Here is a 9,075-nt window from a genome sequence, read left to right on the forward strand (position 1 = left end):
GGTTGGCTCCGGTCCTGGCCACTCCACACACCCTCCCAGTATCTTTTCATTATGTCCCTTTTCTGCTTTTATCAGCGAGAAGTGGCTTCTGTTGCTTGTTCAGTGAAACAGTACATCGGTAAACCAGACTACTTCTAATATCAGTAAAATACCAACCTCGGTCAGCTCGCCGGGCAGACCGTGCAGCACAAAGGCCTGAACAGGGCTGTGCGAACGGCTTACGTGAAGGGTCCTCATCATCTGTCTTCAGAGATACAGAAGCTGATGGTTCAGGTAAAACCTCAGGGTGGGATTGAGGAATCCAAAGCTGGTTGGTTTCAAAGGCTAACTGGTCAGACCAGACCCCTGAGCTGTGGTCAGAAGTCTGGCTCAAAATCACGCAGACTCAGCGTCCTAAGTGCTGGGTGCTGTTCCCTTTGCAGGCTCTCGTTGGGGATTCACTGTAGCCCCTTAAATACAGCAGAAATTCCAGCCCCATTAGCCCCCACCCTGAGTGTTCCATGACACAAATCCCGGGAGTGTTTAATTTTCATCTTTGTTTAGGAGGATGAAGGTGGTTCAAGAGAAGACATAAATTCACACTTAGTGACACAAGGTCACAGCCAGTACTTCCTCCACGGAGAGCTATGTGCTCCCACAGTGGTGGCTGGGGGCTGGGCAGAGACTATCTGCTGGTCCCAGAGGGACTCGCTCCTCTGGCCACAACTCATGGGTCGGACAACAGATCCAGAGGGTGACAGAGCATCTTTCCTGGGAATTTGGAACTGACACATAGAAATCAAGTTCACTCATCTGGGGATTGGTGGAGGGGAGGGGCGGTGGTTGGAAATCAAATGAAACCAGAGCATGAGAGAAAGTTAGAAGTGAAAGAGCGAGAGACAGAGAGACTGAGCTTGTGAGAGCAAAGAGTCAGAAAGAAGGCAAACAATCAGGGGACAGAGGAATTCCAGCTCCTGACTGTCTAGTCTGTCCCAGCCCATCAACGACCCCGTGAGATGTTTAAAAACATTCCAGTTTTGCAGATTAGGAAACAGGCTGAAAGAGGTGGGGGCTGGGTTTGGGTGCACAGTTAATTCAATTGCCGCTGGACCCCACACTTCCCATTGCCTGAAGGCACCCTAATCCTCGCTGGGACCCCTGTGGTCCCCTGACAGCCCAGCACCCTGATCAAAGGGCCCCTGCGGGAGTGGGAACCCCTCTTGAGTGTGGAGAGTTCCCTGACCCAAGATGCCATGCATCAGCAGGCTCCCGCTCACCCCAGGTTAACATCAGCCCAGCTGTACAGTCTCCCGACCCGCTTCCCTCCCTGCCAGGCACCCCCATCCTTACCACCGAGTGTACTGCAGGAATTCAGGCACAGGGATGCCCAAATCAACTCGAGCCCACCGGCTATAGAAACAGCAGACTCCCAGCCCCACCTGGGTTGCGAGGGGACAGAAGGTGTCCTCAACTTTCATGTGTCTAAGACAATCTTCTTCAGCTGGAGGTTCTAGAGAAAAATAAAAGGTCCAAAACATAGTTCAGTGAGGAATTCCTCCAAGGACCTGACTCCAGTGTCTACAACCATGTGTACCTACCCCCAGACTTGGGGTGAAGGTGGATTATTGATCAGCACAACCCCTGGTGGCCCAGCTCCTTGGCTTGGCTGCCCAGAGGGGGCTGGGGGAATGGGTAAGGCCAGGGCACTCAGGAAAAGCACAGAGGACCTGACCTCTCCCTTCTGCACTCGTAAACCCTTCCCCAAATCTCAAGGCATTGGACAGAGAGCCGCCACAATAATGAGATGCTCCCATCTCTTCACTCACTCCTGTCGGTTCACTTACATGCTGAGCATCCACTGGGTCCCAGGACATGACACATAGGATGGCTGATGGGACAGGCTTGGTCCTTCCCCCTGGAACCTGTTCAATCTGATCAAAGAATGATCACTCATAAAGAGTTTCTCAAAATTATACAGAGACCAAAGACCAACTGCAGAGTGAACCAAATTTAAAAATATATATGAAGATACCCCAGTCTCCCCGCCTAAGGTTAACAGCATAAAGCAAAAAATTCTTGCCTTTAATCACCAAGGAAGTTGTCACCCCCTCTCAGGTGGAAAGGAGAGTTATTCTTTGAGCACGTCACAGAAGTGCTCCATCGGATTGGACCAGGGCACCTACATTCATTCAGCAAATGTGTATAAGCTCCTACTATGTACGGGAATCTCCTAACTAGACCGTTCCCAAGGCTCTCGGGCTTTATCAGTCAACAAAATAGACATGACTCCCCATCACTGGGGGCTCAGAATTTTAGCAGAGGAAACAGGCAGCATGTTGGGGTAGCAAGAGTTTGGAAAAATTTTTAAAAAAGAGTGATATGAGCAAACTCGGGTGATGGCGGTGGGGTGGGAGGCAGGCAGGAGGGAATAAGGCAATCCTGGCAGATCTCACGGAGTAATGAACTTGAAGCAGAATAGATCCGGAGGAAGAAGGAAGAGCCGGAGCCAGAGGCCCCCAGAGTGAGGGGGAGAGTGTGGGCAGAGAGGCAGAACACGCCGGGTCCTGAGGCCTTTGTGACGACTTTGGCTCCTAATGACATGGTGACCCGTTTAGTGAGTTTTGAGGGGAGGGGTGATGTAGTCCAACTTATGCTTTTGTGTTTGTGTTTTTTGGGGGGAGGTAATTTATTTATTTTAATGAATGTGCTGGGGATTGAACCCAGGATCTCAAGCATGCTAAGCATGCGGCCTACCACTGAGCTACACCCACCACCCCCAATTTATGTTTTTACAGGCTCCCTCTGACTCTGTGTGGATGAGAGATTGTAGGAAAGCAAAGATGGAAACAGGAGGCTATTGGTATCCAGGAAGGGCTGAAGGTGGCTCTTAGGAGGGCGGGGAGCAGAGAGCAGGTATTTAATTAAGACAAAATATCCAGAATTTTCTAACAAGCTGGATTTGCTATCTGTGAGTGTAAAAGAAAGAGAGAGAAAGGACATGGTTCCAACATCTGGGCCTGGACAATGGGAGGGATGTCCTCTCCAAATGGGAAAGGGGATGGGAAAAGGTGGGGCTGAGCAGGTGGAAAGGGGCTGGTATCAGCTCAGTTCTTCAATGTCATGGTTAAGGGGTGTATTACATATTGCCACAGAAGTGCCTAGTAGGTAGAGGAATCTGTTTTCTTTTTCTTTTTAACATTTAAAAAATATAATTTAAACATATTAATTGTATTATGTGAATGATTTGGGAATTTTGTTTCATGCCAAGGTATAAGTTATATATAGCCAAATGGAACATATATCAAAAAAGGGGAGAAATGAGGGCTTTCACATAAACTGACTGTCCGTAACGTAGGTAAAATTTCAATAAAACCAGTCTTCAGGACAAAAACCTCATCTCGGTGTTACATAAAAATAAATGAAAAACGACTATGTTGATGTACCATTATTTCATGTTACATAATAGCCCCAAACTAACACAGTGTTTAACTATGAGGCTTGTAGAAATACTATTCGCTTTATTCACATAAATACAGAAGTGCAGAAATGTTCTAAGGTAGAATTAGCATCTTAGTGGAAATAATACATATTTGAGCATTTTACATGATATATATGTACTGATTCAAAATTTGGAAAAGTAATTACATAGTAGAACATATGTATGAATGAGAAAGCAAGATGAATGAAAGGAAAAGAATGTGATGTGAGTCTCAGGGATAAAGGCTCAGATGGAAAGGGGAAATCAGGGAATTTTGGAGAAATCGAGAAATTGATGGCATGCCAATTTCCAAGGCTGGGTTGCTTCCACCAAAGGAATAGCAGAGAGAGAGAGGAGAGGCCCAGGAACCCACCCTGGGGAACACCCACAGTATATGTTTGGAAAAAACAGGAGACATTGGCAAAGGGCCAGCCAGCAGGCCAAAAGCAGAAACAGACAGAGCGATGGGCTGGAGGTTGAATGAAGCAGGAACACGGGGTAGGAGGGATGGAAGAGCTGGGTCAAATGCTGCCGAGGGGCCAAGCATGATGAGGAGTCAAAATTGACCACTATATTTAGCAACATGGGGTCACTGATGGCCTTGACAGGGCAGTTTCCATAGAGCGAGGGATCAGGCGAAAAGCCAGAGTGGGTGTAAAAGGGGATGGCTCAAGAGAAGATGCAGACAGTGAGTTTAAACAACTCCTTAAAGATTTGCTGCAAAGACACAGGGTGGCAATTGGTGGGGGTGAATTAGGGTCAAGGAGTGCTGTTTGTTTAAGCGGATGGACGTTTATATACTGATGGTGCCAACTAGCAGGAGAACAAAATAGATGAGGCAGTGAAAGAGAGGATGGTTTTGGGAGTGACAACCCAGAGAAGATGGGAGGGATGGGGCCTCGGGGACTTTTGGAGGAACTGCCTTTCGATGCCAATTTTAATAAGCAGTGGGGCACCGAGAGTGAGGTCACAGACATCAGAAGGCGAGCGGATGTGCTGGGAGTTGCTTGTGAAATTTCTCTTCTGTTGGCTTGTTTGCTTGTTCAAAGTATAAAACTAACGTTACCAGCTGAGGAACAAGGAGGAAGAAAGAGTTACTGGAGCCATGAGCAGAAGATAAGAAAGAGCCTTCCAGGGAGAATGGGACAGTAAAAAGGGCAGGGGGAGGCGGGGGAGTGAGCTCCCAGAAAGTTACATTTTCTCTTTGACGTCCCCAAATGTGTGATGTGTTATTACCCTTCCTGCTGTCTACAAAATAAAAATTAATTATATTTCAGAGGAAATGCTATTTCATTCTAAGAGGCTGCCTGTTTCTCAGGAATGGTCATCTTAAACTGCAAATATTACAAACAACGTTGAAAAGATGAACCTGTGTACCTAGAATCCCCTATTTTCTATTAATCTGTTTACTACTTAGTTCCCCTATCAATAACACATAACAAATACTGCCATGATGGAGGTTCATCGATGCTTAAAAGGAAATGAAATCTGTATCCTTTTGCTAAATTCCATGGCTTCCTTAATATGCAGTTCCACTTGGAATTTAGGAATGTCTGGTATAAGAAGTGAGAAACAGTTTGAGAAAATCCCGGCTCAGAATTATACATCACAACCACATCTCACAAGTATATACAGCCGTAAAAATGTTTAAAAGCAAAACTCCGTAACTACTCTTAAAGAACTTTGCAAACCTGGGCCTGCCAAGATGTTTCCAAACTGGAAAGGAACTCCAATCTCTTGCCTGGTACCGGACCAGAGGCTGGCCAGCCTTTTCTGTAAAAGCGAGAGAGTAAATATTTTCAGTTTTGCAGATCATTTTGTTGTAACCATGCAGGTAGGCAATAAGAAAGCTAAGAGCCCTGGGAGACAGGAAACAAATGGGCATGCCCACACTCTCCCTTCCACTCAGGGCAGCTTCTCTGTGGTGGGGAGCTTTGCCACAATCACTTGCTTCTTTGTTTCCATTGGTTTCTTTGTTTCCACCTTACTGCTCAAGCTCAGAACTTCAGGTGGGCCTGGTCCTTCAGCATCCATGCAGAGAAGGCTGAGCGGGGTTGGGAACCCCACCTGATGGAGAAGAGAGATTACTGGGAGGGACATTGTGGAGGCCACCATGACACGAGACAATCACACCTTCCGCAGTGAAAGGGAACGAAGACAAGGGAAGGACACAGTAGTGGGACCCCTAGGTCGCCTGCCAGGCTTGTTCTCCCTCCACGGCAACCATGGGGGCCTGGGGAGTGTTGGGCTTCAGCTACGGTGATTAGGATGAAGGGACTCAATATAAAGGACCCTCCACCTCCTCACTAGGTTCCAAACGCAGCCCCTCTAAGTCCACCCTCTGAGTTTCTGGAACTCTGCTGGAAGAATACATGAGCAGGCCAGAGCCAGAGCCCAAGCCAAACATGACAGGGGTCTCGTGGGGCTGTAACCCCATGCTCAGTGGTCGGGGACTCCTTGCAAATCTGCATAAATCCCTGTTCCACCTCATTCCTGGGAGAAACCCCAGATCTCCTCCTGCTCTGTCTGTTCTTCTCTTGAGGCTATTGTCCTGGAGGGATGCTGAGTCCTTGAACCTGGTCCTCCAAACGTACATAAGCAGCCTGTTCAATAAAACAAATTATGCACTTTTTCACATTTGCCAGTTTTTTGATTCCAGAAAGGCTGTGGGACTCATTCTCACAGTCTCCTGTGCCACCACCACATGGTGACCCTCTGCTCATGTAAACACGATTTCCCACAACTGCACCCTGCCTCCCAGCTTGTCAGAGGGGAGTGTCCCACAAAGACACAGGTGTTTGGGAGGATCCTGTCCCCCAGCAGAAAGCCTGCTCCTGGAGCCACGGACAGGGATCTGGCCTCCTAAGCCGCTCAGCTCTAATTCAAAGCCTAAAGTGGGGGCCCTGAACATTGCTGAATGACTTTCTGAATCACCTGGACTGGAGGGGACTGATTTTCTTTCCAGGAATGGAGGTAGCGTAGCCTCCATTTTCAGGGCTGACCTTGACGATGGATCTAGTTCCCCCGACTGCACCGCAGGAAGGAGAGGCCCTTCCATCCCACAGCTTGGAAACCCAACCCAAGGGAGTACTGAAGCAGTGCATTGCTGCCAGGTCCAGCATCCCTGCAGAGTGGCCTCTGCCCTTGAATGAGCCCCTTCCCAGGGCCTTTCTTGCCTGGACACGACCACACCCCAGACTGTGCCAGAGCTCTGGGGCTCTGCGTGTCCAGGGCACACAGGTGGGACCTGAGCCAGGTGTCCCCTGGGCCTCAAGGGAGAGAGGTCTGCTTCTGCATCAGGGGAAGGTGACCCCACAAGGCTGGCAGGACACTCTCAATATGGACCTCCAGGAGCCCTGAGAGCAGTTTCCCTGCAGGTGTTAAGAGCCATCATCAGGAGGGCAGGCCCCTCTTTATGCAGACCATCCAGCAGTGCTGGGCCCACGTGCTGACCTCAGAAATCTACATGCCCCCAGGATACCCCAGGCAACCTCACAACTTCGTCACTTGGTGACCTGGGTACCACGAGCTCCTTGGCCATCCCATGAGGGTGGTCCTTGCAGGCATGGTCTCCAGGTTCTCCCGTTGAGAAATCCCCCTGGGTTTCTGTGGTCACAGAGCACACACCAGAAGATTCTAGTCCTGCAGTGACCCCCACAGCAGTCAGCTCCCCTGTGCATGTCCAGGGACAAATGACAGCAATTTATTGCCAGGAACCGTGATGAACAAGGGGGTGGGATTCCATACTAAGTTCAGGATTCTGGTAACTCACTCTGCACCCCAAAAATCTTCCATGAGAAATGTGTGTATTGGGATGTCTGTGCCCCTAGAAGAGCTGTTCCTGAGGGTTCCTGGGACCCTCCAGCCCCTCTCAAGGTTCTCAGATCCTGGGTCTAAATTTCTATCTGCCTCTTTTGGTGTACGGCACCTGTGTCTCGTGGTCACAGGTCACTTTATTGCATGACTTGGCATGTTCTTAGTGCTCGTCCTCCACCCCTGCACTAGACTCCCAAGATGTTCCCACTGACCCTTGGCTCCCTGGGTGGCTTGGGGGGCCCTAAGTCTGCACCCTTCACTCTCCTTCTCTACCCCCACCTCTGGGGCCACCCCTAGGTGGACTTGGAGGTGTTTGTAAATGAGTCTTACACAAGGACATGTCTGGACAAAGCAGGACCCCACCCCCGGAAAACTCACCTGCTCCCTTCTCAGAAGAGGACCCCATAGCCCCACATTGCCTCCCAGGGGTCTACTCAGGACACAGTCCTCCAGTTATGGGCAAGGTGTCTCCCTGGAATCCTTGCTTCCAGGAAGAGTCTCTCTGTCCTTCTTCAGAGTTTAGAGGCGTTCCCATGTCCCTGACCACCAAGATGCCCAGCACAGTCCCTTCAGTGACCTGGAGAGACAAGGAACTTATGTGGCCACAGGTCTCACAGGACACACCTGCAGGGACCCCAGGCTAAAGGGCTGTCCTTCTGCCTTCTCAGGTGTGGCTCCTGTGGTACCTTTTTGCAGGGGGTCCAAACGGGGAGTGTGGCCCAAAGCAGTTCATGGGGCTCTCTGGGCAGGGAAGACTTGGGCCAGGTGGCCTTGCCTGGTTTCCCTGCTGGGCCACTCTGAAAACCCCCGCTCCTCTGGCTGTGGCTGGAGGACCCCCAAACCTCAGGGCGGGGCCCTTTCTCTCAGCCTCCACTGACTCCAAAGCCACGCTGGTGCTGGCGAGGGGAAAGAGCTTTCTTGCCTTCTTTTGGCCAAGTTGCCACAGGTGGATGCTGCGGGGAGCTGGAGAGAGAGGTAGCACTTGCTCAGATGTGAGTGGTTAAGCAATTTGACACCCTGTCAGCTAGCCTTAAACATTGGAATGAGGACTTTCCCGGTAAAGCTGGAAGTTACTTTCAGTAACTTGTCTAAAGATTTCTTTCTTTTTTTTCCACTTAAAGACTCATAAAATCTCTCCCAGGTCATTCCTGGTATGGACCATTATCCAGGGATCAATCAGGAAATGCAGGAGGAGAGGGGTGGGGGTGGGGGAGAGGGGAGGTTAGATCAGAGCCCACGGAGAGGAGATGCCCCTCCCAGGAGCCACACACTGGGCTGTGGCTTCTGGCATCCAGCTCTCCTGTTCTCAGGCCCATTCCATCTGCGGAGTTTTCCAAAAAAAACAATGGTGGAAGGGCCATGGAGGACACCTAGACCTTCCAGAATAGACAGGGGGAGCAGAGTCACCATGCTGGCCCTGGGTTTGGAGACAGACCTGCAGTGGAGACCACAGGCTTCTAAGCAGCCAGTTTCGAAATAAAGGCAGTATGCGCTGAAATACCCGGTTCTAGCGAGTTCTTCATCATAGACATGTAATTTACATAGTTCTCACCACGAAATTCTGTGTTCCCAACACGCTACATGAATGACGGCTTCAACACACATTCATTTCTGAGATGTGAACAAGTGTAGAGCCGCTCTTTCATCCAGCATAATGGGCATGGCTACACCTAAGAACACTTACCAAGATTTCTCAGCAAGAGCCAATTTCGAAATAAAGGCAGTTTGTGCAGGAAAAGCCTGTTGGAGTGAGGGCTTCCCCATACACATGTAAGTTATATAGTTCCTCTCACCATGAAACG

General features: G+C 49.6%; 1 long non-coding RNA gene across 1 annotated transcript; it reads right to left on the reverse strand.

Annotated features, from left to right (window-relative positions):
- Positions 1–232: 232 nt before the first annotated feature.
- On the reverse strand, positions 233–7,789 carry LOC140701148 (uncharacterized). The gene is made up of 7 exons (XR_012080051.1): positions 7,652–7,789; positions 5,944–6,060; positions 5,349–5,524; positions 5,149–5,230; positions 1,824–1,910; positions 1,330–1,489; positions 233–449 (listed from the first exon to the last, which is right to left on the reverse strand). It is a non-coding gene; the product is annotated as an uncharacterized lncRNA (long non-coding RNA).
- Positions 7,790–9,075: the final 1,286 nt, after the last annotated feature.

This window comes from Vicugna pacos, chromosome 14 (assembly GCF_048564905.1).
Source record: "Vicugna pacos chromosome 14, VicPac4, whole genome shotgun sequence".
Classification (NCBI taxonomy): Eukaryota; Metazoa; Chordata; class Mammalia; order Artiodactyla; family Camelidae; genus Vicugna; species Vicugna pacos.